Source organism: Gorilla gorilla, chromosome 12 (genome assembly GCF_029281585.2).
Source record: "Gorilla gorilla gorilla isolate KB3781 chromosome 12, NHGRI_mGorGor1-v2.1_pri, whole genome shotgun sequence".
Taxonomy (NCBI): Eukaryota; Metazoa; Chordata; class Mammalia; order Primates; family Hominidae; genus Gorilla; species Gorilla gorilla.
This window is the reverse complement of record NC_073236.2, coordinates 116,363,204-116,390,818: the sequence shown is the minus strand read 5'-3', so window position 1 is coordinate 116,390,818 and position 27,615 is coordinate 116,363,204. Positions and strand designations below refer to the sequence as shown.

The window sequence follows — 27,615 nt, the reverse complement described above, 5'->3', positions numbered from 1 at the left end:
TAAATAAGAACTGGGGCATTTACGCGAATGAAGAGAACAGAATTTCCTTGTGCTGACAATCTAGAAGATCCGCTTGTGGACAGCTGAAATGCTAATTATAAGCCAACTCTGTTTTCAACCTTTGTGAACCCGGTTTGGGCTATTTTGTATCAATAAGACTGCTTTCAGAAAAAACAAATTTACTAATTAACTCCCTTTATTTTAGATACATGAGACTTTCCTATGGTGTCTGTTGTTTTTTTTTTTAAAGAAACATGTGTGCACTATGAGGTGTTTCCACAGCTCTTTTTGGGGTATGTAATAGTCCTCCTGATATTTTAATTGATATTTGAACCAAGTAAGGACCCGCCAATAGTTGAAAGTCCCCGGTTTTGGGGATGCCTTTCCGAGCAACCAGGGATTCCTGTCTGACATCCCGCTGAGCAGCACCCATTTTATCGTGTTTCTTCCCACAGCACAGGAAACAGGACAACCGGGGCTTCAGATCATGAGACCTTGTGTTGAATCCAGGTACAATGCTTTGTGAACCTGGGAAGTCACTTGGCCACATTGCAGTTAGTATGACTTACCTTGTAGGGTCCTTCTCATCATTGTTATTTTTACTAGATAAAATCACATTTGTGCAACACCTAGCCCAATGCCTGTTCCTTAACAGGCATTTAATAAGTGATGGTTATTATGTCTCAATGCCTTTGTTGACACATTATGTCTTCCCAGCGTGGAATTTTCCTCTCTTTATTGTTTTCTATTGAAATCCTTTGCGTCCTTTCAGAGACTACTATGAATGCCCCCACCTCCGAGAAGCCTTCCTGTTTGGCCTTAGCCAGAATGACTTATTTCTTTGCAGCATCACAGATGCTAACTTCTGTTCCAGCCCAAGTTCCCGTCTTCCTTCTCTTCTGCTCAGTGTCTCTCCAGCTACACTGAGCTGCCCCTTTCCTGCCACAGCAGGGCCCAGCTCTGTGTATGGCACAGAGGCTCATAGAGTGGATGTGTTTTGAGTTGTTGAGTGAAGCTGAGGTCCCACAGTCTCTTTGAGGCTCCAGTGCTTCAAAACTTCCCTTGCCAGACTACTGTGGGTGACTAGTCAACTGCAGAATTAGAAAGAAAAAACAGTGCCTTTTCTGGTCACTTAGAGCTGAGGGCATCTTGGATTTCACAGCCTAGAACCCCCTGCAGGCTTTTTGGATCCCCTAATCCTGTTGATGCTGTAGCAGTATCGACTGGCCCTAAAAGCAGCTGCTAAAATGCAGTCTGGCACAAAGGAACTTTTGGGCCGATGGAAATGGTCTGTATCGTGATTGGGGTGGTGGTTAGGCAGGTGTATGCATTTGTCAAAACTCATCAGACTGTGCACTTCAGATTTGGACAGTTACTTTATGGACATTATATCTCCATAAAATTAGTTAATTTTTTTAAAATGTGGCCTGACCAGACAGGCTGGGTACAAGGGCCTGTTGTGGTCTTCCTGTGGCCTTGGGAAATGCAGCTCATGCCAGCATGGCACAGGATTGCTCTGGGAGGAAAAGCGACAGAACAGTCTCTGCATTTGTGGAACTTAACCCTTTAAGTCCTGAGCTAGGACTCCATGCACAGGTGCCTCCCCACCCTCTCCCAGGAGACCTCACCCTGGCCTGCCTCCAAAGAATCAGAGCCAAGCCTCACACGGCCACAGGCTGAGGCCTGCCTCTCACAGGAGAAGATTAAAATTAATGTAAAATCTAACAGATATTTGTATACCCATGTTAATAGCAGCATTATTCACAATAGCCAAAAGGTAGAAGCAACTCAGGTGTCCATTAATGAATGAATGGATACACAAAATGTGTTGTATACATACAATTGAATATTATCTAGCCTTAAAAAGAAAGGGAATGCTATAGTCATGGATACCTACTACAACATAGATGAACCTTGAAGACATTATGCTAAATGAGATGAGCCAGACAAAGGAAAGGATAAATATGATATGAGTCCACTTATACGAGGTACCTAGAGCAAATTCATAGAGACAGAAAGTAGAATGGTGGGTGCCAGGGTCTCGGGGAGGCAGGAAAGGGGAGTTATTGTTTTTAGTGGACGTAGAGTTTCAGTTTGGAAAGATGAAACATTTTGGAGGTGGATTGTGGTGATAGTTACACAACATTGAGAATGTACTTAATGCCATTGAAGTGTACACATAAAATGGCTAAAATGGTCGGTTTTAGGTTTTGTATATTTGATTACAATAAAAAAAATAAGAGCAACGAAAGAATCCCAGGCCTAAGGCAGCCTTCTGGCCCCCTTAAATTTCAACATTTTAAATTTTATCATTCAGGGGACTGCTTAGCAGAGGATGTGGTTTCTGGTCTGAGAATCAAAGTGTGGGAAACAGAAGCCCTCTCTGACTGCCAGGCCCTTTCAGAGCGACAGGTATCTTTCCTAAATGCCAGGTCCTTTTGTAAAACAAAGGTGGGTGACCACATATCGCGCCACTGGTTTAACTTGATTTTCCCATCTGACTCTCTCGGGCAACGTGTATCCTGAACCTGATGATGGAGGGGTAAATTTTACTTTATCGCCCCAGCAACTCCCAGCTTCATGATTGGGGTGACCCCATCCTCAAGACCCAAGGGGCTCCAAGCTGCGGAAATTAGAGTACGCTGTGTGGATGGCAGCTTGGCTGTCAGAGCGGGTTGGCTCCTAGCCTGTAATTCAGAGTGATACCCGGGTACTTGTCACAGCAGGGGGCTGGTGCCGGCCTGAGCAGGCCTGCCGTGGAGAGTTTAAAGGAGGCTGACTCTCCCCGTTTTGCCTCAGGGACCATTTTTGATTTGTTCTTTGAATGGCAGAAGGCCTGGCCCATCAAACTCACAGGCAACCCTTCCCATGCTCAGAGGAGAGAGAGCTCGGCACAGCAGCCTGTGAAGGCGGCTGCCAACCTTTTCGTTTATAAAATACTGCTGGATTCTTGAGTCCTGATCTCTCTCCATGAAGGTTTGCTGCAGTCAGGCCGTTAGGAGGACAAAGAAAGAATCTATTGGAAGGGCCTGAGCCTGTGCTGTGAAAAGAAGCTCTGTACTGTTTATGTTCTGGTTGATGTAGATAAGTAGGTACCATGCCTATAGTAAAGGAAAGAGAGTGACATTCTGAGACAAACTTCTGGTTCCCTTCCTACTAACGAAATAGCGAAAGACAGATCTCACACACAGACACACTCTCTCTCTCTCCCTCTCTCGCTCTCTCTCCTTCAGGTGTGGTGTAAAGGGCTGTTCTGGACCTGCTGGCATCCCCATTTTGTCCATTACGTCCCTGTTCTTGGCAGAAACTTGAGGTGCACATGCTGCTCTGGTCCCACTCCACCTTGCCCCTGGATGCCACTTTTTTGCAGTCTGACTTTCTGTCTCTGAATTTGCATTTGTCTTGAGTTCCCTTTCAGTCACTGGTTGCCATCGGGCTCTGTCGGCTAATTCAGTTGGTGGGTGCCACTGCCACCACCCTTCATGGGCAGTGCTGCCGCTTCTGTGCCCCTGGCTACCCTCTGAACACTCTGTTGCCTCAGGGGGAGGGGTCTGCTTCCCCCTTTTGCCTTCTCCATCATACTACAGTGCAGGGAAGGGCATTGAAAGTCCTTTAGGAAGGACGAGTAACTTCTAGTTGAGTTTGAGCTGCCGATTCCTGTGGTGGGCAGAAACTACACACACACACACACACACACACACACACACACACACACACACAGGCACGCACATACTTCTCCAGCAGATCGGGAGGAGGCATCCTGTGTAACCACTCATGCCCAATATTATGTCAGGTGCATTAGTGCTTAGAATGCAGAGTTGTTATAACCATACAGGATACTAGGATTCATCTGTTGGCAGAATTTGGAGCACAGAACTGGAGGGACTAAAGGAAGTAGGAGGCCCCATCTGGGTATTTGGGAAGGGATGGTTCTTCGCTCTTTGCTGAGATTTGGGGCATCTGGAGCTTGGCCACCTGCAAGAAGCTGCATGTCGGGTGGGAAACTGGAGAGGCAGGTCTCGGGGCAGCTGGCACCACCAAGTCTACTTAGGGATGGAAGGCTGGGTTCTCAAGGAGCTCATTGGATCCTGGTTTGACACTTTGGGCTGTTAGAGGCTTTGGAATGTGTCCAAAGGGTGGCAGGATTCATGCCACAGCCTTCATGACAGTAGGAAATACTTCCAAAACCCCATGATGATTTATGTGTGAGGAAAAAGGAGGCTCTGGTCTGTAAAGGAAAGTTGCTCCGGCAGCACTGAGGGTACCTACAGATCTCACTTTGAGAATTAGAATGAGGGTGGATCACTGAGCCCGTTTGGCTGGACCCCAGTTAGTATTTGGGAAAACAGACCAGAAGGAGCAAGGACTTACTCAAATTCACACCACCAATAAGTAGCAGAACTAGGATGGATCTCGGGTTTCTCTTGACTCGTAGTCCAGGATTCCTTTGGCCACAGAAATAGAATTATGAACCAAGTAAGGCAGCCCTTCTCAATGGATTCTGCATTTCTAAAAGCTCTCAAGTGATGCTGGACCTAAGGACCACACTTTGAGAAACAAAGATGCCTGACGTCAGTTTCACTTTTAAGGAAGCCAGACGGCATGGGTGCAAAGCTGGAATTCCTAATTCTCCCTGCTATCTGTTTGGCTCCATTCTTATTCTGTTTTATCTTTATCAAGATATCTAAAAGCTTTTGGCCTAGACCCTCAACAAGGAGATTATCTGTCATCCTTTGTCAGCTCCTTGCTACCCAGATCCCAGCCTCTCTCTGCCATACAGGAAGCTAAAATCGTGACTGAAACGTCCATTCCAAACACTCAGAAGAGTGTGCCTGTGGCTTTGTGGGGGTGAATGTGAGAATGATCTTTGGTTGTGGGGAGGGACACACTGTGGAATATGTCACTCTGTTAGCTGTCTGGGCTGCACATTTGTGACAGTGTAACAATTTGTGCCATTGATCTATTTCAGAATAAGAGGTTCTGAGTGGCAAGATTGTCAGGGCCTTTGCTTGTTCCACCAGTTCTCACTGATCTGGAAACCTTTCCTAGAGATTTGGAGCCTAGATTGAGAGAAAGAACAGAAGGCATCTCTGAGTGACTGACAAAACAAATAGGCATCACCAAATGTGTGCGCACAAAATCTCGTTCTTTCTTCATCATCAATCCCTCCGGCTTTAATTCAGAATTGTTCTTTAAAAAATACAAATTGACTATAAGATTGATTAGATGCATTCCAAATTCAGAGCGAATTCTGCAAACTCCTGATCTGGCAAGGATGAAGAGAAGGGCTGGGAAAGATCGTACCAGCAAGAAAATTTTGCTAGAAGCTAATCAGAGGTGAAGCAACTGCCAAACTCTAAAATTTTATATCCACGCTTAGAAAGCACGGCAGCCGCCCAGGGCTGATGAGTGTAGGGACCCTGGATCCCTGAGTCCTGGGGATCGTACTGGTTCACAGCCCTAGGTGTCTCTGTTACGTTCAATTCTGTTCAGCATATTGGGAAGTATGCAGTGTACTGCAGAATATTTTATCTTTTAAATGGCTAAAATGTTTTATTCTTGTTTAAGATTGGATGTTGAAAGGAATCGATTTCAGTTATCTCAAAAATATGTCTGTATATAAGAAAAATGAGACAATAATAATCCTAGCAGACTGATGATGCTTTGCTAGTCTTATCCTGCCTCCTTTTTTTTTTTTTTTTTTTTTTTTTTTTTTTTGAGACAGGGTCTCACTTTGTCACCCAGGCTGGAGTGCAGTGATGTGATCTTGGCTCACCGTAACCTCCGCCTCCCAGGCTCAAGCCGTCCTCCTGCCCCAGCCTTCTGAGTTGCTGGGACTACAGGTGCGCACCATCACACCAGCTGATTTTTGTATTTTTTTTAAGAGATGGGGTCTCACTATGTTGCCTAGGCTGGTCTTGAACTCCTGGGCTCAAGTGACCCTTCTTCCTCAGTCTCCCAAAGTGCTAGGATTGTAGGCATAAGCTACTGCACCTGGCCATTATCCTATCTCCTTCTGACTCCTTCATACATTGTATTTCCTCATTCTCTTTTTCCAGCCACTTCATGGCAGTCTCCATAGTTTAGCTTAGGTATACTTTTCTCTTTCCACAACCTGAGCGATTATCCCCTAAACTCCAGTGACTCCAAAAGCTTGTTTCTCTAGGCTCTAACTTCTGTTAAGCAACCTTCGTTCCATCGTTCCACCTCAGACCTCCATCCTCCTCTGTAATCCTCATTTCAGAGAACAGGCCTGCCGCCCACCAGCCCTGTGAGTTGACTCTGGCGTCCTCCCACTTTGGAACTTCCTCATTTCTGGCTCCTAGTTGTTTCCCCTGCCCCATGTTAGACCCTTCTCAGTCCTTGCCTGGGCCATTTGCCTTCGTGTCCCCCAGGATCTTCTGTGTCCAGGCTCCCGTCCTGCAATCCCACCCCCTGGTACCTGCCCAGCCCCTCAGAAGTGGTCACTTTCCCTCACACTTCCTCTGCCGGGGCCGTGGTCCACACCTGCACTGTCCAATACAGTAGCCACTAGCCAGTATTTGTATCAATTACAATTAAATAAAATGTAAACTTCAGTTCCTCAATCATGCTGGCCAATTGTCAAGTGCCAACAGCCCCAGGGGGCTTCTAGCTTCCATATTGGACAGCACAGATCATAGAAGCGTTTCCACCATTGCAGAAAATCATACTGGCTAGTGCTGGTCCACATTGTCCTTTCCTCTTGAGCATCTTTCTTTCCTCTCCTTCTCTCCAAATCCTCCCTCTTTCCCAAAGAGTCACAAAGACACATCCTTACATCCCAAACCTCATCTTCAGTAGCACAGAACTTGGCACTTCTCTGAGGGTACACTGGAACATAGAACTCTTATGGTTGCAGTAGATGGGAACCTAACTCAAACTAACTGAAGCACAAAAGAAAATGTGTTAACTCTTGTAATGGAGAGACACAACTCAGGCTTCAGCACAGCCAGATTCAGTCACTCATGTACTGTTGGACCTCGCCCATCCCTCCTCCACTGCCCTCTGTGGCCAGCTTCATGCTCTGTCCTACAGACCGTCCCCTCCCCATGACCAGAGAAGACGGCCAGGAGTAGGCCCTGCTTACATCTTTTCTGGGCATGATCCTGAAGGAAGAGAGACCTTTGCTTTTGGAGTTCATATATCATATCTATGGGATTTGGGTCTGTTTGGGTCATGGACCCTGATTCAATCCTTATGGCCAGGGGGATAGAACACCCTGATTTGCCTGGCCTGGTCACGTGCTTACCCCAGGGGTGGGGCACAACACCCAGCCATAGCTAATGGGCTCCCTGTGGGAAAGAAAGATCCTACTATCAGATAAAGGAGGGAATGGATCAGACAAAATGCAGATTTCACAACTGAATTCTGTTTGGAATCTTTCTGACTTTCTTCGCTTGACAGGAATCTGGATGCCTGACAAAGTATCTGAACAGATGTTCAACAAATATTTTGTGTGTTAACGGAGGGAGACGTGAATGGATGGATGCATGGGTGGATGCATGGGTGGATGGATGGATGGATAAGTAGATGGACAGAAGATGGGCAGTTATATGCCTAGCTATGGAGAAGGCCAGAGGAGAGAACCGGGCTCCAGAACTCAAGGGGCTTCCTTCCATGCTCATCAGAAGCCTCTGCCTGTCTTATGGTCTCAGATCTTCTTGAGGATTGGTTCAGCCCTGCCAGACCATGGGCTCCTTGAGGGCAGTCCTCAGCCAAATCCATCTCTGCCAGCACTCACAGCCCCAGCACAGTGCTGAGTGCCTGGCCAGGGCTGGCTGGTGGGCTGAAAGTCAGCAGCAGCTCTGTGCATCTCTTTGTTGTAGCTGGAAGGTAAGACAGGAGCTAACCAGCAATGCAGGGTGATCTCATCTGGGTGTCAGAGGCAGCAACCCTTCCCAGATTGCTGGTCTCGGACACAGTGCATTCACCGTTCTTTCTCAAGTCCCTCGCAATCGAAAACAGGATTTTTTAAAGAGCTTTTAAAAAAGCCCAACCCCCCCCCCAAAAAAAAAAAAAAAAACCATAAAACTGGTGCTCCCAGTGGACAGCAGCAGGGCTGGTGCCTTCTTGTGTGAGATGATTTGTGGATTGAGGCCCCAAGTCCAGATCCTGGGAAACAGTAGGTGTGTCTTCCATCCAGAAGCTCTTGTTTCTGGCAATGGCCGTAGTGGTGCAGCTGCTCAAACTGTCTAGAAAACTGAAGAATTAATCCTGGGAAGTAATTAGCTCTCCTGGGAGGGGTTGGGCTGTGTGCTGCCTGTTGTTAAGTCATTGTCGTCATACTGATGGCCTTGGGAAATGGCATTAAGAAGTCTAAAGGGCTGAGTCAGGCAACCAGGGTGGTGGCAGTGTTTTGTTTTCTTTTAATTTCCAACCCTTTGATCTCTTGTCTAAAATAGCCTCTCAGAATTTAGCAATTATATTTCTTCCCTGGTTAATACTGTTCCCTTCCTCTCTTCAGTTGCATCTTTTTCGGTACATGTATTTGTTAAGGAACAAAAATGAGTTAGGCATTTAGAGGACTTACTTCAGTCCCAGTAGACCCACCTGCCTGGAAAATTGGATGCCTAGGGAGGCTTGTGCAGATGAGAGGGCTCCATCTGCACAGGGGTTCACCAGTTGGCTATAACCAGGTCTGCTGGGGAAGCTCTCCCACCTTGGTGTCTCTGGTTCTCTCCCTCTATCTCTTGTTCTGTTTCCATGGGGCATGTGTGCTCTGATGGGGACAGCCTGCGTTCAGGGTTTGGCTATTTGGGGAATTGCTGAGTCTCCTACTTTCTGGAGTTGACCTTTTCTGCAAAGCATATGCCATCCTCGGGGCTTGTCAGGCATTTGGAAGGAGACAGTCTCCAGGGAGCCAGCATCCAGCCACTGTCCTTCCTGCATTCTCTCCCCAGGGTGGAGGCCAGAGAGAGATCGTTCTTGCAGAGGAGAGGCAGGCTTCTGCCTGAACCCTCAGAGAGCCTCACCTGGACCAACTACAAATTGCTCAGCCCCGGGGAGTTGAACCGGGAAGATGATCTCATAGCAGCCACCTGGGCCTTTCACCAGGGACACCTGGGGAAGGAACCAGGTCTAGTTACCACTCAGGCAGCTCCTGCTGCATTGGATCCAGGCTCTTTGTGACCTTGGGCAAGTCACTCCCAACTGTCTGAGCTTCTGCTTCCTCCCCTGGGAAATTAAGATTGCATTAGTCGGGGCAGGCTAACTATTAGAACAAACCACCCCAAACTGTAGTGGCTTAATCATGTAGCTTCTTTCTCAAGTCACGGTGTGGGGTGGGTCAGTGAGAAGCAGCTCTGCTCCAGGAGCCCGAGAAGAACCAAGCCTCCTTGTGCAGTGTGTCCCTGCCATCTGCGCCTCATCCTCCTCTGCAATGGACAGGGAAAGAGAGATGAAGAAGACATCTCTGCTCTAACCACATGGTCTAGAGGGACCCGAGTCACTCGCACACACATTCTGCACATGTCGGCAAGAACTCATTACACGGCTCCAGCTAGAATCAAAGGGGAGCTGGAGCGTGTTGTCCAGCTGTGGTCCCCAAGAAAGAGGAGGGCACAGACATGGGCAGTGCCGGCGACCTCTGCCACAGAGATGGTGATGAAAAGTCCCTCCCCGGGATGTGCAGGAGGGTTAAATGTAAAATGTCGTCATTCTTCAAGCACAGTGCCTGACCCCCAGTAGGCAGGGGGATATTGTTATTTTTCTTGTTTCTTCTCCCGGATATTCCCTTGAGGTTTATGCAAATAGCAGACCAAGGCAAGAAATGAAATCTATGTCCCTGCCCTCTGAAGTTACTGATTTCCGTGTTTCCTTGCAGTGTAACATTTCATTAGACCTTCCAGATGGGGGAAAGAACAAGCAGATTAAAAGTCAGATAGTGCCTAGGAGCCTGCTTCATCAGTTTCTGGGACGGCTGGAGCTTCAAAGCTATTTGGTATTTCCACTGCCGAAAGGCCTCCTCGGGAGCAGTTGTGTTTTAATAAATGGCTGCCTGAGTAATTTTCCTCGGAGGAATTGCGTCGTGGATGTGTACGCTCCTGGGGGAGAGCTGGCTGCTCCCTCCACCGCTCCAGATGCTGGTGCATTATGAATAGGATGCTTGGGGCTGGAGGAACTGGCAAGCCTGCCCACCCCGGGCTGGTGATGTCATCTCCCAGGTCCACCAGGTGGACTCTCCAGGGCTCTGGGTCGGGGCTTGCTGGACAGGGAGAGTAGGAGACATTTGTGCAACTGGCCTGAACTGCCCCTTCCCCATGGCCACTGGCAAAAGCAACTGCTTTAAGACCCAGGGGAATAATTCATTTCTTTGACATAACCTGACTGATGCTGCCCCCATCAGATAGGGGCAGTCTGGTGGGTGGGGCAGGGAAGGAGGGAAGAACAGGCCTGAGTCCAGGATCTTGCCCGTCTGTGGGGAGAGAAGACGGGCATGAGAACCACGGTGATGTGGGATTGCAGCGTGCTTCATTCATTCGTTATTTACGGAGCCCTACAAGAGGCCGGGTATTGCCTGGGCCAAGATACAGCATTGAACAGAGCTGGCAGGTGGAGACTGTGGTGCCTGAGAGCAGGTCTCTGGGGCTGCGCTGCCTGGGCGTGAATCCTCCTCTGCCACTTTCTAGCTGGGAGACTTTGGGCCAATTGCTTGAGCTTTCTGTGCCTCAGTTTCCTCATCTGGAAGATGGAGATAGCCATCGGAACAGCTGCCTCACAGAATTGTTATGTAGATTAAATGAGTCTGTGTTTAGAAGCACTGCCCTTAGGGAACTCACATTCCAGAGAGGGGACACACAGAAATCTAAGTAAGTAAACTATATAGGCCAAGAGAAGGCAATGAGAGTGAGTGGGAAAAAAAGCAGAGAAAGAAGTTGCCATTTTACAATAGGATGGGCAGAGAAGGCCTCACTGAGAAGGCAACATTTGAGAAGAGGCTGGAAGGCAATAAGAACCCTGGCCGTGTGGATAGTGGGGAGGATGGGCCAGGCACAGGGAGCAGTGTGTGCAAAGGTCCTGAGGTAGAATGGGGCCTAAAGTGATGGAGCCGCTGCAAGGAGGCCAGCATGTTGGAACAGAGGGGCAGGGGGAGATCAAACAAGAGAGGGGAGTGGGCACCAGGGCCTCATGGGTCTTAAGAAGAAGGCCTTTGGCTTTTTCTTAGGGTAGGATGGGAGCCATTGCAGGGACTTGGGAGAGATGATCTGGCTTGTGTTTTAACAGGATCACTCTGGCTGCTGGGTGGAGAATACTCTGAATGAGGGTGAGGAAGGAAGGAAGGAGACGTGTTTAGGAGGCTGTGGCAGAAATCCAGCTGAGAGATGACAGAGGCCCAGGCCAGGGTGGACGTGGGAAGAAGTGGTTGGTGTTAGGAGGAAACACAGCTGCCAACCGAGGAGGTTGAATGTATAAGAAGCATTGTGAGTGAGAGACGAAAGGTCTGCAGGCCAGGGCTGGTCATGAGTCCAGGAAAAGATAGAGAAAGAAGAGCACTGGCTTCAGAGTCAGGCACAAGAGCCTCCTTCCAAGCACCACCACTTCCCCCAAGTGGCCTTGAGCAAGCCACCTCATCACTGAGCCTCAGTTTCCCCTTCTATAAAGTGGAGGCAGTGCTATGACACACACAGTTGAAGTGACTTGCAGAGTAGCAGGCATGCTGTCGGTGCTCCGTAAATGCTCCCTGCTTCCCCTTTCTGCTGCCTGTTTGCAGCTGGGTAAGGAAGGCTTGGCGTCCTCGGGGTGGGGCGTCCCCAGGCCGGGAGGCTGACACCCGCAGAGCTCAGGGGTGTGGAGAGAGATGCAGGCACCACCTCGTGGTAAGAAAAAGGGGGTGCTGGCGTCTCCGTCTCTGATTTCATAGTGAAATTTGCCAGGCACTTCCTCTAGGCAGGAGGCCCTGGAGTATGGGGTGATTAGGCCCCGGCTACGCTGCTCCTGGGGACGAGTCATTTCCTTTGTAGCCAGGGAGTGGGTGCCAGCCCAGTCCTCTTCTCAGGCGTGAAAAATACTGAGCTCCTTTTATTCTAGCCCCTGAAGGCCATCCTGATGGTGCCAGGCTGGCATCTGACACCAGAGTCCCCCCAGCCTCAGGTGGGGACCACAGCTTTCTCCGGACTCCCTTCCTCCCGCCTCATCCAAGGCCAGTCCTCTGCAACCCCCTTTGTTGAGCCCCAGACAGTGGGTGTCAGCCCTGCTCTGTGTGCCGCTGCAGGGCCAGCCCTCTGTAAATGGACTGCCTGTGCCTACAGACCGGGTTGGGCTGAGCCAAGAGCAGATGGTGTCTCCCTTCCTCTCCCAGGGCCTGCTGCAGCTGAGATCTGGCCTGCAGACAGCTCTCCAGACCCTCTCAGGGGCCCTGACCCCATCATCCCAATTGTCCTTAGGGTGCCCACTCCCTTGCCTGAGGCTGGGCTCTGTGCAGCCACACATGTGACTGTGGGCAGGGAATGTGACTGATGGGTGTGAGTAGGGCTTCCACCCAGGCAACTGGCAGGGGTGGCCAATGCAGTGTGTTTTCAGAGCTTAGTATGTCATCAGATACAGGGGACCCTGCAGAATGAGGGCTAGAAAAGATTGGGGCCAAGGGATGAGGCAGCAGAGTGACCTGGAATCATCAGGAAGACTTCATGGAGGAGGCAAGAGCTGAGCTGGAGGAGGAGTGAATCATTTATATCAAGATGTGAAATAAAACTATTCCCGTTGTTCTGGGGTCTCAGGTGAGGTCCCAGGCTGTGCATGAAAGGTATCCGGCACCCCCACATTAGAAAGAGGAGCTAGACAGCCCCAGGGCCCGCCTCCACTCCCATGAGAAAAGCTTTGGGCTGACTATAGGGAGCAGCGATCCTAGAAGAGTTGGCCTTGGAGGGAAACTGAGGCTTCTCCCCCTCTCCCGGGGAGGAGCTCCCCACTCTACCAGCCCCTCAACCAGTACTCTGTGGGAGCTGCTGCTACCCCAAGACTGGGGTACCCCAAGCACTTAGAAGGATGTGACCTGTGTTCCTTGGAATTTGGGGGACACCAAGGCTGTGCCTGAATCTTACCAGGAAGTGTCCAGATGCAAAAGGCTCCTGGGGATATCTGGAACATGCAGTGGAGAGCGAGGGTTGTGCTGGTGGCAGCAGGACCAGAGTTGGTCATCAAGGAGAGTTATGGTTGTGAGTCCAGAGTGGACACTGCACAGGGAGACAGACTCCAGCCGTCTGGGAAGACCCTGCCCAGGAGGACAGCCTGCCGGGGTGTGAACCATCAGAGCCGCCTGAGGGAGCGTTTCCAGCAGAGCACAGACCCTCGTGGAGCTCCCGCAGAGAACCCACCACAGTGCCACAGCGGAAGGAGAGCCGGCACCGGGTCTCTGCACACAGAGGCTGTCTCTGCCCGTTTACATCACTCTGCTCACACCTTGCCCTTGTGCTCCCAGCCCCGTTCCCTGGCCACTCTGGGGAGGCTGAAGCAGCAGTTCGTGAGAAGGAGGCAAAACCAGAGAAGGGCGATGCTGCCATTCTCATTACCCGATTCCGAGCCTGGGTCCGGCCAGAGCTGGGGCAGAGGGGAGAGGCTGTGGACCAGATATGATAAGAGTTCTGATGAAAGATTGGACTGGGCTTTGGAGAGACCAAGAATGTGATCATGTTTAGGATTGACCTAGCCATTTACTAGCTATGTGGTCCCACAGGTCACTTAAACCTTTATGTTACTTAAACCCCTCCCTGCCTCAGTTCAATTAAAGTACCTGGGGATTAAAAGAGCTGATGAGTGCACAGCCCTTGGTACGGTAGCCAGCACACAGTAAGTGCCCAGGAAGTGTTCGCTTTCCGTAGTAGAAGTGGTAGCAGTAGCAATAGTTGTGACAGCAGCAGTAGTACTTCTACCAATAGACATCATGCCCAAAAGTGACCACCCCTCCCGCCTCCCCCGAGAAAAACCCTAAATGCTATTTGGGCCTAACAGAGTGAGTGTGAAAAGAAGTAGCGGGAGGAAAAGATACTTGTTTGCTGCTTACATCCTGCTGAGTTCAGCCTCAGAAACCAGTTACATGGCCATCATTTCACAGGCTCTGTATTGAGAAGACAGCAGTGCTGGATGAGGCCAGGAGCAGCAATCTCTGCAGTCTAGGTGGTCCAGGAAGGCTTCCAGGAGGAGGTGAAGGCACAGAGTAAGGCCACCAGCAATACAGAGGTGGTGCTATGCCACTGGGAGAAGAGAGTGGTCTGAGGCCTGTGTGCGTGGCCACATCCTTCTCACTCACACACCCTCTCTTGGGACAGTTCAGCTCAGCAGACATCAGTGGAACCCCTGGACTATGTCAAGCCGAGGGCGGGGCCCTGGGGACACTGAGATAAGGAGCAGGCAGGCTGTGTCTTCAAGGAGCTGCCAATTTCATGGGGTTAAAGAGAAAAATCATAGAATGCCAAAGGAATTTTGCTAAGATGAATTCAGGGGTACTGCAGGGCTCAGAGGAGAATGCAGCCCAGCTTGGGGACCCTGTGAACACACACACACGCAGGCACACAGACACACAGACACAAGCACACAGACACACAGGCACACACACAGGCACACACAGGCGCACACACAGGCACACAGACACACGCATGCACGCACCCTCTTCCCTCACTGTCTCTTCTCCAAAACCATTTCTCTTTGTGGGCACATGATAGAGTTGCATGTCCCCACCCACTTAGAGTTAGATTGTGACCACCTGGCTTGCTTTGGCCAATGACACCAGAGCAGAAAGGACACATGCTTTCCAAGTGAAAACCTTGAGACCCAGTGTGCGATGCACCAACCCATCTCTCCTTTTGCCACAGTGGCCAGTCTGACAGCCGGGGTCCTAGAGAGTGGATGACCTGGCACAGGGCCCCCAGCCGACCAGCAGTGAGCGCGTGGCAAGCAGTGAGTGCGTGGCATGAGTGAAAAGCGTACCTCGCCAAAGCCATTGAGGTTTTGGGGACTGTTTAGCATCATAGCGTCACCTACCTATCCAGGCTGATGCAACCATCATTTTTTTTAAGCAGCTAAAATAGAAAACCGACCCTGATTGAGTCTTCCAGGGGCTATGTGGGCCCTCCTCTGTTACACCCCCCTGCCCTGGGAGTGGAAGGTCTGGATTCTAATTCATCTCTGTCCTAAGGCTCTGAGACTCAGTTACCACCATTGTCGAAGGGGGTCACTGATCCCTTCCCCACCTGCCTCCCCAAGCTGCTGGGAGAGAGTCCAACAAGGTGGGTAGGGGGATGTCTTCAGAGACCTGGGAGTTAGGGAACAGCCTCTGAGCACTGCATTCATCAGCGTCCTTGCCTTGGGCCCTGGAGGTCACAGGGAAGGTCACCCTTGCTCAGAGTCAGGCAAAGGACACATCAGGAGGGGAGGACCCCAGCAGGGTGTGGTGCTCCTCGCTGCCAGTATGCAAGGGGCCAGCAGTCCCAGGCTGCCCAGTGGGGGTGGAAGTGGCAGCCTGGAAGCAAAGTATCCCTGCTTGGTTAATCTAAAAATAAACAGAAAGGCAACAAAATCTATGTTTCAATTACTGCACACAAGCTGTTCAAACAGCCAGCTCTGCACTGGAGATGTGAACTTGTCAACAGAGGATGCCTCGTTTGCATGCTTGGGTGGTGATAAAACGCACAACCTCGCAACAGGCTGCCCTCTGGTCTGGGCTTCTTTTTTTTTTTTTTAATTTAATTAAATTAAAAACACGGACATAGAATAAAGACGATGAAAATCGGAAGCAAGCACATCAAGATAGGGTAGCAGCTCCCAACTTGAAAACAAAGAAGGCTGTGCGGTTGGAGACAGCCTGGTACTGAGGTCAGCAGTGGAGTGGGCAAAACAGGGCTCAGTGGCCAGGAACAGAGGACAAAAGTCTCTCCCAAGTGACCAAAAACGCTCCTTCCTTGGGGGTCGCTGCTGATTCTGGAGGAAGCTCCAGTGGGCAGTGTGAACCTTTAGTTCCCAAAGCCAAAGTCAAGGCCCCGGAGGTCCCCTCTGTGGGGGAGAGATGGGCTATAGGCCAGCCAGCAGGGGCTCTGGGGGTGAGCCAGCAAGCTGCTTGCATGGCGGGCAGAGCTGGGACTGCCATCCTTGGCTGTGCTGCCTTTCGCCTCCCATCTTAATTAGACACTGTCCTAACTAAGACGCAGTCTCCTTTGTGATGAATGGGAAATGAATGGAGCCCCAGGGAGCTGGGCCACCTTGGGGTTCTGGGGCTACCCTGACCTACCCTGCCTGCTCCAGCCCAGCGTGGTCCCTCCCCTGCCCCCCAGGGTGCATTTCCGTTTTATGGTTGTGCCCTCCTGAGCAGCCCTCCCTCCCTGAAGGCAGGAGCCGTGCCCTGTTCTTATTTCCTCTCAGTATCTTGCACTGAGCGGGGTATAATGGGGAAGGAGGTGGGCAGTGAACTTGACATGATTTGATGAGAAAAGGGCAGACCGTGCATTAACCCAAGGGCATGCCTGGGGAATTGCTTGAGAGGAAAAGGGGGCACGAAGACCTGACTCATGGAGTGGAGCGCCAGAACAGGAAGTGGGCTACGTCATGGTTTCCTGGGGAGGGATTTGGACAAGCAGGAGGCCCCCCAGGTCCCACTAGAGATGGAGACCAGAAAGGTGGGCACTGGTGCTTAATGCTGGTGAAGGTTCGTTCCACAAATCCTGCTCACTGAAGTGGCTGTCGGTTTTGCATTCACTCCGGACAGGGATGTTAATGTCCCCGGCCCTCGGAGCAATTCCGCAGCCGTCAACCCAGATGCTAGTTACTCGGTGAAATAAAAGAGTGGTCGAGTCTCTCCCGAGGAAGATAATATCCTGTCACAGGCAGTATGATCTGCCGGCCATGTGACAGCCGTTCCCTAATGTTTCCAAATAGACTTTTGAATAGACTCTTGTCTAGAAGAAAGCAAATTGCAAGAGCATTTTTGGCAGCCAAATAGAGAGAAGGCATCAGTCTTTCTTCTTTGCAACTCTTGCCACTGGGTCTGGCTCCAGGCACCGAGTAGGATTCATTCATCAGCTTGGGCCACTGATGAACACCATTTCCTGTGAAGAGGGAGCTTGTTGAATTAGTCAATTCTGCGAGATCTAGAATAATCAGGCATGCCTGAGAGGCGGCCCTGGGAGGGGGGAAGCCTGCTTGGAGAAGGAAAGTAACAGCAAAATCCATCTCAAAAGACTGGGATCGTGTGTTTGCAGGACTACAGGGAAACAGGGCTGGAGTTTTCAGTGTTTGCATCCTTGTGGAGCCACGAGAACAAGGAGTTAGAAGGAGCCACATTGGTTATTCGTAACGATAACTCTGGTTGATGCTCCTCTAAGTAATCAAACGGTAGCCACCACAGCTCCCTCATCGATCCTGATGTTTACAAGTTCCTAATTTATACACGCCTCCCTTCTTCCCTCAGTTTACGCTGATATTATGTTGCCAACTGTCATTTCCAATATCTTTTTTATTTTTCATTATCACCATTTTAATGATTTACACCAGGAGCAATAGCACAAATGCCTAGTCAATTAGTCCCATGAGAAAAGTCTCTGAATCGTGTGCTTTTTTGAAAAAAAATCACTGCATCAAAACCCACAGCCAGATTTTCTCAAAGCAAAGGTGCACATGGGAAGGGAGGGAAATGGGAGGCTTGTTCTTTTAATATTGTTCATCTAAAACGGGCATTAGTACTGCTTTTCCAAGACAGGGAGATTGCTTTTTGTGCAAGAAATGGTGCCCAGAAATGGAATCGGTGGCATTTTTCCTGAAACTTAACCACCAGAAAAGCATTTTGAACATTTGTCTTTTTAGATCATGTATTAAGCCCCGTCATTATGGAATATGGCTTTTTCCAAATATATATCTGTCCCCCAGGGCCATCTAGGGAGTCAGAATGCCTGGATCCTAGGGCCGAATCCAGGCCTGCTAACTCGCCAGATCTTAGGCTGGTGCGTCTCAAACTTTAACTTGCATGTGAGTGGATCCTGTCCCATTCCCCACCCCTCATCTTGTTAAAAATGCAGATTCTGACTCAGTAGTCCCAGGGCAAGGCCTAAGACTCTGCATTTTTCACAAGTCCCCAGGCGATGCTGTGGCTACTGGCCTATGGACCACACTTTGAGTAGGGAGGAGGTAGGCCACTATGCCCAGCCCTGGGCTTCACCCTCTTGCTTTTCCTGGGTTATAAAATGCGAAGGTCAGTGCTGGACTGCTTAACACCAGCAGGATGTTGTGAGGCAAATGATGCAGTGGCTCTAAAAGAACCTTGTGTGGTTAGGGCACTTCCCAGAAGACCTCCCCTCTGAGCAAAGGCTGAAGCACACAGCACAAACACAGTGCTGTTCATCACGGGTCCTGTGTTGTTACAGGGGCTCTCCAAATCCTCTTTGGCTTTTGTGTAACTGAAACTTCGTGTCTTGAGACCAGCACCTCCCATTTAAGTGCTCTCACTACAAAAGGAAAACAAGGCAGGAGCAGAGCACAGAAGAAACTTCTGGCCATGCTGGCTGTGCTCATGGCATTGATAGTGATGATGGTTTGATGGTTTGGGGGATGGGTATATTCTCAAACACATCAAGTTGTACGCATTAAATATCTGCAGCTTTTTGTACATCAGTCACACCTCAGTAAAGCAGTTAAAGGAAAAAGAAGAGCCTTGTGAAGGGTGAGGACTTGCTGCTGCTGTCCTGGCCACTGTGGGGTGTTTAGGGTGAGGGTCCTTCCCATTACCCCTGGGACCAGCTGCACCCACTGCTGCTGAGGAAGATTCAGCTCTGCCAGACGTTCTTCCCTCAAAGCTTTGGACTGGCTGAGACCTGGGAACGCGTGCAGGTTTCACTGGCATTGGAGAAAGCAGGCTCCCTGTCTTCTTTAAATATAAAGACAATGCCCTAAAGCCTTTGGTTCCAGAGATTGATGCCACCTGTGGTCCCCAGAGTGGAAGCAGACATCAGAGGTCACAGCTATAGCTCTGGTTTCTTTTTTTTTTGAGATGGCGTCTCACTGTGTCGCCAGGCTGAAGTGCAATGGCACAATCTCGGCTCACTGCAACCTCCGCCTCCCAGGTTCAAGCGATTCTCCTGCCTCAACCTCCCAAGTAGCTGGGATTACAGGAGCCCATCATCACATCCAGCCAATTTTTGTATTTTTAGTAGAGACATGGTTTCACCATGTGGGCCAGGCTGGTCTCGAACTCCTGACCTCAAGTGATCCACCCACCTCGGCCTCCCAAAGTGCTGGGATTACAGGTGTGAGCCACCACTCCCGGCCACGGCTCTGGTTTCTAATGGGACTTGTCAAATCCCTGCCTCCCCTCTTTCCCCAGCCTGGAGAGCCTGGTAGATGCTGCTCATTTGGGTTCAGACCCTGGACCCTGCAGCAGATGCTGCTGGAAACTTCTGGCTGCAAAGCAACAGGACCTGGTTAGGTGGTCTGCACACTGGCCCTGGCTGAGTGGGGCCTGATGGCGAGGTGGCTGGTGAGGACTGGGGGCCAGGATGGGAGTGGAAATGTGGCAACGAGAACCTTTCAGTTCACCTGGGGCCTTGATATTTTAAGCAAAGGAGCTAAAAATAAATCCACACCTTAGGTTCCTCATCCTAGAGTGGAACAGGAGAAGGCTGGCATCAGCCTGGGGCACTCCAGAGTTTCCTGGGTTTCTGCTGCCTCAGAGGATTTAAATGTGAGGCCTTGGGTCCAGGCTGGCACCTACACGTGGCCCCTGCAAACCCCACATTTCATGTCCACTGGGAGGTGCCAAACACCTCACCCCCTGAGGAATATGTCACTCTCAGGAGGCTGTGTGAAGGCCAGGGCTAGATGGTGAGGCGTAATTTAAGGACTCATCTCTTTCAGGGCAATATAAATGCAGATGGACCTTGATGGGGGGAGGGCCTCCATACATTTTGGACCCACCTGTCACTCTTCTCAGCCTAGTCCCAGCCCCGCCATGTGCCCCGTGCTGGGAGGGTCACTTTGGTCTGCCAAATGTTCCCTGAGCCCCCTGCCCCGGATGTCCAGCCCTGTGCTCGGGCAGCTCCAGTGGAGGAAACGAAGGGGGAAAGGTGGCCCTGTCTTTAGGGACGGGATCAGAACTCACACAGGGAGTAGAACATGCCAGTCCATCACTGGGGTCCTAGGCCTTGTGAGTCTGGCTTCTATGGGCTCTGAGAAGAGAGGGCGCATCAAAGAAGGCATCCAGCAGAGGAGGCCAGTGTGGGACTCACCCCTAGCCTCAGCCAGAAGCAAGACTTCTGAGCTAATGGGGGCTCCATGGGGCTGGGGGTCACTGGGGGCTGGAGCAGCCCCAGGAGGCAGGGAGGCATTTCCGAAGGGCATCCCCACCTCCCGCTAACATCCACGTCAAGTCGTGGCCAAGCCGCCTCTCCAGAAACACCCAGAGAGTTCCTTTGTGTTGCATTTGCCAAGATGGTGTTCTGGCTGCTGTTTAGTATTTTGCTCCAGAAGAAAGGCTAAAAGATGCAGAGAGGGAAACTAAAATAATAAAGACAAGCACAGACTGTTCCAATCGACTTGGCAGCACGTCTCCCCCAAATGAGGCAATCATACATTTTCCGATCGGGGCCGGCCGGGCCGAGGCTCATTCCTCAGCCAGCCACCTCAGCTTCCCTATCTGGAGGGGCCCCCTGCCTTCCTGTGGATTAATCATGCCTTCGGGGCCCTCACAGCCGGCTGTCCACTCCTTCGGCGTGTCTTAATGATAGGAACGAGGAAAGGGTCATTAGCCACCTGTGATCCTGTGTACAGTGTGTACACATGGTGCATGTTAATACGTGTGGGCCGCCACCAGCATCCAGAATACTGTGTGTCACCGGACACAGATGGCCTCCATCCCGCCCATGAGCTCAGGTGCACGAAGCATCCTGTTCCTGAGCAGGGACTCTCCGGGCCCAGGGCTGAGGGCTCCTGGACACTGTTCCCTCTGCTCCAGCCCCACATGGACAATACAAACACACAGAGGCTCATGGCGACTCTTAATTATTTACTCATGAATTATTCATGGTGAGGGTTTTCCAGGCGGGTCTGCGTGGCAGGGCTGCCGATCCCATCTCCAGCAAGTGTCCAGGATTCCGACACCGCCCCCCAACACACCAGCTGGTGAGCAATTAGAAACACAGTCTGGGCCTGGGGCACCAGGATTTCCTTCCTGCAATATCCTCAGGCCCCAGGTAGCCCAAGCCTTTTGCAAGCCCGGGCCTGGGACATGAGGGCACTTGAGCCACAGGGAGAAGCTCTTCCATCAAGGCAGGCCCTGGGGCTAGTGACACGAGGTCCCCTGTGTCATGGGTATTTATGGAGGATGACCTTCCCCCCCCCCCAACTTGTGTCTCCCAGTGTCCCTGAGTGAGACCACCCTACAGGATCCTGGCTGACCTAGCACAGAGGGCCTCAGGAGCTGTGCATATTTGCAGACACCAGGCCACACACACTGCTTCAGATTTGACTGTCTTTTTCCTCATCCCAGTAAACCTGCCCAGTTCCTGTTGGGACATGAGGGTTCTAGGGACAGGCAGTGGGAGAAGGCTTAGGAGGGAGCCAAAAGTCAGGGGCTGAGGCTACTTTGTCATCTTTATTTTGATCCTAGTTAAGACCCACCTGCCTCCTGCAAGGGAACAGAAGGAGCCCCTGGGGACAGGGTGGCCCATCCCTCATTCCTGCCTCTCCCAGGTGCTCTGGCACCCCATGATGCTGACCATGCTGAAGATTTGGCCCCATGTGCCAACAGGAAAGGAAGTGGCCAGTTTCCATTCATTCCCGAGGAACGGGCAGCCTGAGGGGAGGTTCGTCTGTGGAGGTGTGAGGTCAGGGCTCTGTCAGGTGGAGGACACTTTTTGGTGAGCAGGTGAGTCAGCAGGTGAGCCCACGCCTCATCCCTCAGAAGTAGGGAGATGGCAGGAGTACACCCTTCACCGTCTCCTGGAGATAAGTGATGGGAGGGAAAGACCTTTCTGGCAGGGCCGGGGATGCTGTTGGGCACACCCCAGCGCTGGCCTCTGCCCCACCTTCCCTGAGGGATGATCCGAATTGCGAGGCAGTTGCACTTGACCATTGGGATTTTCCCCAGAGCTGGTGGATGTGGCATTGCTGCATTTGGTGATGCGGGGGGACCTTGTCCTGAGGTTTGGGGTGCACCTGTGTGCATTGAGATGCCAGCATGTGGCTCTGAAGGGGGGACTGGATTGCAGCAGGATCAATGACCGAACATTCCAAGAAGTGCTTCTGCCTGTCAGGAGCTCCCAGTGACGTGTTCCCTCCGTTGTTCACATTTGCTCCGGTTCTGTGAGGAGGTCTTCCACTTCCCCTCTCTGCTCCCTGGAGGTGGGGAGGTGCATCACAGAGAAGGCAACAGGGAGCCTGACAGCCTGAGCTGGCTTCCTAAGCTGTGTGTGCAGGGTCCAGGCTCCAGACTCTGAATCTGGGCTCAGAGCTGGGAAACCGAAGCCTGATGTCTGTCCTGGACTGCTATGAAGATGACCCCCCTCATGGAGGCGCAGGCGTGGTGTTGACTGGCAGGCTCTGTGCACAGGGGAGACTTCAGGAGGCCAGGCGTGGTGGCTCACACCTGTAATCCCAGCACTTTGAGAGGCCAAAGTGGGCGGATCACTTGAGGCCAGGAGTTTGAGACCAACCTGGCCAAAATGGTGAAACCCCATTTCTACCAAAAAAAAATACAAAAATTAACGGGTGTGGTGATGGGTGCCTGTAATCCTGTAATACGCAGGAGGCTGAGGCAGGAGAATCGCTTGAACCTGGGAGTTGGAGGTTGCGGTGAGCCGAGATTGCATCACTGCACTCCAGCCTGGGTGACAGAGCAAGACTCCATCTCAAAAAAAAAAAAAAAAAAAAAAAAACAGAAAGACTTCAGGGTTCTGCGCCCTCCTCCCCTCCCGTCTCCTGGCCAGCATCGGCTTTGCTGCCTGCAAGATCCCAAAGGCCAGAGCCAAGTTGGCACATAAAATACCTGTGAGGCCTTTCACATTTCACCCACGACTAGCACCAAACTGTCTCTACCCTGCACCTCAGCGTGGCCTATTTCCACCCGTGAATACAAGATTTTTCTAGCCTCTAGAGCGTTTTCTTCACATGTGCATGTAATTTAAACAGGTGCTAGCAAAGCACTAACCCCACCCAGGTTCGAGTCCTAGTGTCTTTGTAAATGGTCCTCTCCATACAAAGGGATGGCTGCTGCTCAGCCTGCTCCGTCCCCCTTGGTGAAGGGCCCTGTGCCAGGCTCTGCCAGTTCACGGGCAGCCTGCCAGGAAAGGGGGCTCACCTTGACAAGGAAGCTTTGCAATGTGTTTTGTCGGTAATTGCTTGACCAGTCTCGTCTAACGTACCTCATCCATTCCAGGATTCCTTCTGCCACAACTAGCATTTCCTGATGCCTCCCTCAACACCACTCTGGGCACACATGTATGCCCATGGGACCTTGTGACACACTGGCTCGGTGCCCAGCAGAAAATACTTAAGTTGCCACCTCTGGTGCTGTAACTCTGCCGTCTCACTCAGGGTAAACCATGCAACACCTTTCTTTCATGACGTTTGAAAGGGGAAATTAAATTGAGGAAGGAAGTCTCACCGAAAGGCTGGCATGCAAATTCTTGACCTTTGTTTTGAGTACACGTAATGAGGCTGCAACTAGATTTCAGGCTCCAGGCCCCGAGTCTCCATCTCCTGCCTGGCATTTTAAGGAGACTTGAGGAGCTGAGCATCAGGGTGGGGGACGGGAGTGGTGGGAGGTGCGGGGTGCTGGGGCCTGGGCTTTGCTTTCATGCACCAGAACTGTAAGGTGCGGGCACAGCATGGCCCAGCAGGTGGTCCCCAAGGCAGAGAGTGGAGAGGTTTTACTGGGGCCTAGGAGACCCCTTTGACCTGATCCCAAGCACATCTAGGCACGTCTTAGAGGGGCCGGGTTGCTGGCCGCCCTCAGTGCGTACCCTCCTCACCTCCATCCTCCCCAGCTGGAAGGAGATGGCTTCTTTGGCGATATGTGAGGTTGTGTTGTTTTGTAGGAAGGTAGGAACTGATTTATCACATCAGTCAGGCCAGGCTAGGCTGTGCTTAGGTAACACATAGACTGCCAATTTCAGTGCCTTATCACAGCAAAGATTCGTGCCCCCGGTATGCAACATCCAGTGTGCGTAGGGAAACCCTCTTCCATCAGATGGTGGCACCATCTGGAACATGTGGCCTCCAAGGTTGCCATGATGAGCGAAGGGAACTGAGGGTCATAGATGTTCGTAAAGGGCCAGGTCTGGAAGTGGTCTCCATCACCTCCCCACCCATCCTATCTGCCAGACTCCAGACACAGGAGCCCAACTTAACTGCAGTGGCAGCTGGGAGAGTTCCTCCTTGTGCCCAGAAAGAGGACATACTGTGGTGAATACATAACATCCTCTCTGCCACATTAGGATCCAACCCTAGGGATGCAGTGTCCCTGAGGCAGTGATGATCACGAGCCCCTTGTTGGCAGGTGAACCTTGGGAGACGCGTCTACACTGTGAGCCCCAGCTGACCTCGACATGCAGATATTCTCCATTCAGGCCTGTCCTTCAAGGCTCAAGGTCTGATTTACTAGGACTGTAAGACATTTTCTCTTTTTTTTTTTTTTCTTTTTATTTCTTTGGTCTCACTCTGTCACCCAGGCTGGCGTGCAGTGGCACGATCTCAGCTTACTGCAACCTCCACCTCCCGGGTTCGAGCGATTCTCATGCCTCAGCTTCCTGAGTACCTGGGACTACAGATGCACACCACCATGCCTGGCTAATTTTCGTATTTTTTTGGTAGAAATGGGGTTTCACCATGTAGGCCAGGCTGCTCTTGAACTCCTGGCCTCAAGTGATCCTCCCACCTTGGCCTCCCAAAGTGCTAGGATTACAGGCGTGAGCCCGCGTGCCCAGGCTAAGGTAGGATGTTTTCTTACTCCAGCACCTACGTGGAACTTCCAGTCAGGAGACTCAGCGTTTCTTTCTGTGTCTGAGATTTTCTCTTCACACAAATGTGTTTGTCCTCTCTGGAAGTGCTCAGCAATGAAGAAAAAACAAGCATTAGTTTATTGATTCATTCAGCACACAGGTACTGAACACCCTTCTTTGCCAGGCACTGTTCAAGTTGCTGGGGTCACACAGAGAATGAGGACCCAAACCCTGTTCTCAAGGTAGCAGATAGACAGTAGCCGTGGCTGCAGGGAGGGCGGGCACCATTTGCTCAGGGGACTGGATGAGAGTCTCTCACCTGACCCAGAAGCGGAAAAGTAAGTTCAGGGTTCCAGAAGAATTGGTGCCTGAACTGGGTGGGTCATAGGCTGTAGCCGGGGGAGGGTCGGAAGCCATTCCTGGCAAAAGAGCAGCGTGGACTTGGACCCTGAGCTGAAAGGGGACATGAGGCTTCAGAAACCATAAGGCATTTGGAATGATGGGCCATGGTCTCTGGGGTAGGACGGGATGAATGAGAGGGGATGCTAGAAAAGGGAGCCCGCCCAGATGCTCTTCTGGGCCACCACGAAGGGTTGGAACCTTATATTGATGGACAGGATTTAAAGCAGGAAAGTAAAGTGTCATGATCAGATTTGCCCTTTGCAAAACTCCTGTGGGCAGTTGGGTAGAGAATGGCTGAGAAGGGCAAGACTGGGGGTGGGCAGGCAGGCAGGCAGGCGAACTGAAATAAGGAGACACTGGGAGACAGTGACGGAAGGTCGTGGCTGCAGATGGAGAAGGGGGTAGATTTGACAGCAACTGAGGCAGAGGAATCTAAGACCTGGCTGTCGAACAGGGGAATGGAGATGAGGAAATAGAGGAGGCTTTCTCTGAGAGAGGGAATTCCTGAGGATGGGTGTTTGGGCGAAGGAACATTGCGCTAATTTAACAACTTTGGGCGTTTAGGTACCTGTGGAACAGCTGGGGGAAGGTGTGCGGCAGGCTGCAGGGAGGTGGGGGTGGTGCTTAAGAGAGAGGAGAGCTGCAAAGGTAGCCTTGGGAGTTATCCAGAAAGAGGGGATGGAGGGATGAGATCATCCAGGGAGAAGAGGAGGAGGAGATCTGGAACCCCGAGGAGCCCCAGCTTTTTAAGAATGAGCTGAGGAAGAGGAGCCCGCCAAGGAGACTGAGAAGGAGCAGCCGAGAGGGAGGCGGAGGGCTGGGAGAGGGCTGGCATCACAGAAACTGCAGAGGAGGGTTCCGGAAAGCAAGGAAGATCAGCCACGTCGCATGTGAGGAAAGTCGAGGACAGCGGCATAAATGTCCCCTTGGATTTAGCGAGTAGGTCACCCATGACTTCAATGAGAACAGTTCCCATTGAGTGGCCAGGGCGAAGGCCACAGCGGAGCAGGTCACAGAGTGAACAGGACGAGGAAACTGGAGCTAAGTTTAGACAATGCCATCAAGAAGCTCAGCCGAAAAAGTTTATGTGGGGAGATCAAAAGGGAATGGATTTTTATTTTTTAACCATGTAATATTGGATAGGCTTTTTTTTTTTTGAGACGGAGTCTTGCTCTGTTGACAGGCTGGAGTGCAATATCGCGATCTCAGCTCACTGCAACCTCTGCCTCCCAAGTTCAAGTGATTCTTCTGCCTCAGCCTCCTGAGTAGCTGGGACTACAGGCACGTGCTGCCACTCCCAACTAATTTTAGTGTTTTTAGTAGAGATGGGGTTTCACTGTGTTGGCCAAGATGGTCTCGATCTCTTGCCCTTGTGATCCACCTGCCTTGGCCTCCCAAAGTGCTAGGATTACAGGCGTAGGCCACTGCATCCAGCCTGGATAGACTTTTTAAAAAGAATTTTTGTGTCATGGTGTAAGCCAGAAAGCATAATGGTGAAATAAACAGTGACACCACATCCAGCTGAAGAAGTTATGGTCAGCTCTGTTTTAGGCGGGGCTGCAGGCTTCACCCGGGCTGCAGGGTGGGTTCAGGTCTGCCCAGTGTGCCTGGCAGAGGGGATGATGGCCACCAGGGCACAGGCCAGCACGCAAGTAGAACATGGGTAGGAGGCTGCTTGGGTTGGGCACAGGCCCTGGCTCCATGGCACTAGAAGTTGACAACTAGGTCTGGATGTGCAAAGTCTGCAGTAGGAACAGGCTTTATAGATAGATATTTTTAAAATAAAGTGGCCTGTCTGTCCACTGGCCAATAATTCCAGGGTGCCTCCCCAGGGCTGAGCTGGACTGGCAGGATAGGAAAAGGAGCTGGGAACCTGGACCTCCGGGGACTCACCCCCAGACTGGAAAACAGTTGGAGAATGGAAAAGGCCAAAGGCAACCAAGCTGTGCCTGAGCCATGCCCAGGGCTGTGGGTGTGATGCAGACCCCTACCCTAACCCACCACCACTTGTGCCCTGGCACTGCCATGCCTTGTCCCCTCTGTCTCTGCCTCTCCATGGCCTCTGAGACCGACAGCCTCCCCTGCGTCTTTACAGCGTTCTTGACCGAGAGTAACACCGGGCCCTGGATGGGCAGGGAACCAGGCAAGTCATGGTAATACTGAGCAAAATGCAATCTTTGGTGATTCAGAAGCCCTTCCAAGTATCATGGTGTGTCCAGGTCTCCATGACAACATGGAAGGGCCTTATGCTCAGAGGCTCAGGAGAGCCGTGTAGGAGATA

At 51.3% G+C, this 27,615-nt stretch overlaps 1 protein-coding gene across 3 annotated transcripts in view; it reads left to right on the top strand.

Moving 5' to 3' along the window:
- KLHL29 (kelch like family member 29) overlaps positions 1 to 27,615 on the top strand; it is a 322,364-nt gene that overhangs the window by 147,569 nt on the left and 147,180 nt on the right. The gene's annotated exons all lie outside the window — the stretch shown is intronic.